This window comes from Camelina sativa, chromosome 8 (assembly GCF_000633955.1).
Source record: "Camelina sativa cultivar DH55 chromosome 8, Cs, whole genome shotgun sequence".
NCBI lineage: Eukaryota > Viridiplantae > Streptophyta > Magnoliopsida > Brassicales > Brassicaceae > Camelina > Camelina sativa.
Window position 1 is genome coordinate 1856643 of NC_025692.1, and position 3382 is coordinate 1860024.

The 3382-nt window shown below is 35.8% G+C and overlaps 1 long non-coding RNA gene across 6 annotated transcripts; it reads left to right on the plus strand.

Moving 5' to 3' along the window:
* On the plus strand, window positions 961-3382 carry LOC104705615. 6 transcript variants are annotated; one of them, XR_754344.2, is made up of 6 exons: window positions 961-1221; window positions 1751-1937; window positions 2040-2631; window positions 2711-2789; window positions 2880-2951; window positions 3075-3382. It is a non-coding gene; the product is annotated as an uncharacterized LOC104705615 (long non-coding RNA). The 6 variants fall into 6 exon arrangements; XR_754346.2 differs by having other exon boundaries at window positions 2711-2771; XR_754345.2 differs by having other exon boundaries at window positions 2718-2789.

A 3382-nucleotide genomic window follows, 5' to 3' on the forward strand; every position in this document is an offset into this window, starting at 1 on the left:
AAAAAAAAAAAAAAAAAAAAAAAAATTTGGTCTCAGACACAACCTAATTAAGATCGTGTCTTAATTCTTCAATATATACAGAGTTGTCGTCTAGTACTCTAGTTAAAAGGACAGACATCGAATCATTCGACGAACCAAGCGGTTTAGGACGGTTCAATTACAAATCCTAATTTCAATACCAAAATTCTAATGGTTCCTGAAACCAAAAACAATTACAATCGCACAATTACAAACTTACAATTCACTATAAAATAGATAATTAAAATTACTTTATCTAACCATATCACACAAACTTAAATCCTAAAATTAAAAAAATGATAATAGTTTTTAATGTTACTAATTAGCTAGTTTTACCATCAATTTTTCAGTTAAGATATATGTATATTATACAAAAAAAATTTCAATTTACTTTAAAAAAAAAAATTAAACTGGAAATAGTAACATTAAATAAAACTAAAAACATTTGATTTTGTTAAAGAAAATATAATTAAATAGAATCAAGAAAATGTAACTTTTTGAGAAGAGGTTAGGACTCAACCGGAGTATACCGAGATTTGAAGATAATGTTTGTTGGTCTGTATAGGGGTCTTGACCAGCTCGGTTATGCAAAAATTTCGGTTTTGTTTGGCCACTCTCTTATTATTAGAAAGTTAACTTATTTCATCATATCAATAATGATATTAATTAATAAATGATACGTTATATTGAGTTCAACATACTAGTTGTTGTTTTAACTTCTCTTCAGCATATTAAAACACTTTCTAAAAAAAAAAAACTAAAAGAGTGAAATAATTTTGAAAAACAGTAAAAATTAAGTTATAAAAAAATATATATATAATACAGAAGACTAATAACTAAGAATATAGTTACTACTTTTATTTAGTATAACCAAGCGGTTTAGGACGGTTCAATTACAAATTCTAATTTCAAAACCAAAATTCTTCAAATCGATGTTGGCACGTTACATCATAAGCAAATAATACGGCTCTGTACTCGGATGAGCAGATTAAAATTCACAAGACGGCGATCACTAAAAGCACCGTGCCGGTGATAACAATGGCCTGGAGTCGAAGAAAAAAGAGATCTTTCCAACCTATTCGCCCTAATGCCTCCGTCGGATTGTCTCACCACGCTTTAGATCTCGCCGGATCTGTTAATTCCACGGCCGCTAGGGTTTGGGATGCTTCTGATCCTAAACCGGTTTCAACTTCTGCCGCAAGAGTAAATATTTTCTGAAACTCTCTCATATCTCCCCCCCTGTCTTTTATGATTAGCGATCCGTCTCCTTTGTTCGTGTCTCTGTTAGTTTTTATCACGATTACGGTATCTTGCTTATTAGAACCGGTTCTAAGGTTTAGAAGAATCATTTGACTGTGTTGTGTTAATGGGATATATATGCTAGTTCTCTGGTTCCCAAACTCCGCTCTGTGTTTTCTTCACTGTGCTTAAACTTTGCCTGACTTGATCTGTTCTTAGTTCATCGTGCCGAGACTAGTTGTGTAAGCGTCATTTACATTTTACATATGTGTCGTTTGATTCACTATAAGGTTTTGTAGAAGACAACCTGATTTTTTTTAGGTACTATATATGGTCTACAGCTATTGATTACTTTTATGTATCATTATTTGGTCAGGTGCTTAAATCTTGCTTGTTTACTTTTGTGTACTCTTATTGCCTGCTTGCATGGTTAGGATAATGATAATTATCACACTTTAGCCTTACTTGCTGCATCTGGTTCGTTTTTGCAAAGTTATGGTTCTATGGCACGCCCACTACCACAAGTATTACCAATGGCTTCAGCCATCAGTAGCGGTGGAAGTGGCGGTCGATGATGTAAACGACAAAGTGCTTAGCATGGGGTTCCCAAGGGACCAAGTGAGATATCTTTCAATGTATGATAATCGGATCCTTGGCTACTTTAAAGGGCATAAAGACAGGTCTGATATCACCTCTGCAATTGGGAATTGGATATATGTTTGTTTACCTACCTACTTACACTAGTAATGTGAACATCGATCGAAATTGTTCTTCTGTTTCAGGGTTGTATGTCTCCTCATGTCTGCTTCTCTCGACCGAAGTGTCATACTCTGGGATCTTCGTGTTAGTGCCTGCCAGGTTAGTTTTCCAGTTTTACATAGTCTGAGAAAGTCATATGGGATACGTCTCAATATTGCTAGATTTTTTTGCAGAAAACTGCCTTTGGGTTTTTTTTTTTTTTTTTGCCCTCGGAATTTCTCCGTGAAAATTAGAACAAGGTTTCTCGATTTAGCCTCTCTTCCTTAATTGTCTCTCTGTGAATGTATATGGTTTCATGATTTAGGCTTACCCTTTTAGTCAATAGGAAATTCTACATCTTCGTGGTAGGCCTGCAGTTGCGTATGACCACCAACAAGGCCTGGTGTTTGCTATCGCAATGGAATTTCTCCGTGAAAATTAGAACAAGGTTTCTCGATTTAGCCTCTCTTCCTTAATTGTCTCTCTGTGAATGTATATGGTTTCATGATTTAGGCTTACCCTTTTAGTCAATAGGAAATTCTACATCTTCGTGGTAGGCCTGCAGTTGCGTATGACCACCAACAAGGCCTGGTGTTTGCTATCGCAATGGAATTTCTCCGTGAAAATTAGAACAAGGTTTCTCGATTTAGCCTCTCTTCCTTAATTGTCTCTCTGTGAATGTATATGGTTTCATGATTTAGGCTTACCCTTTTAGTCAATAGGGAATTCTACATCTTCGTGGTAGGCCTGCAGTTGCGTATGACCTCCTAATCCCTGTTCGTTCCTTTTCATCAGTTTAGTATGAATAAATTAATTTGAGTTTCCTAACCTAAACTGATGTTTGGACGTATGATGACTAATACTGTGTTTACCTAATGATGCAGACTCGCTTTACCATTCTCTGAATGTGAAATATCCGCCAATCCTTGATTCTCGGTCGGAGGCTTTGGCTGCGGGTAAGCTGTCCTCCTCCAAGTAGCGATGATATTCCTTAAATGATATCTTTCATATGCGAGTTCATATGTAACTATTAGAATGGGGCACCTGTTACTCTGACTAATATTTGTGCATGTCTTCAGTGTTGCAGATCTCTATGCACTGTCAAGATACATGGCATAGCGGTGGAACCTAAAGTTGATCCTTCATCTAGCTCACAGTCAAATGACCGTGAAGAATCTGAAGTGAGACTTGCAATATTTTTGTTTTCTCTTCTTGTATTAAAAGTAGGCTTTTTCTTGTTGTTTTCACACACATTATCTCGGATTTGAGTTTGGTTTCATGCCCCGGTTATATATATAGAAATAAGGATTTGTTGTCATTGTTGATTGAGAACTAGAGACCGGTTTATGCGTGGAATTGTTGGTTTTAATCATCAGTCATTGGTGTT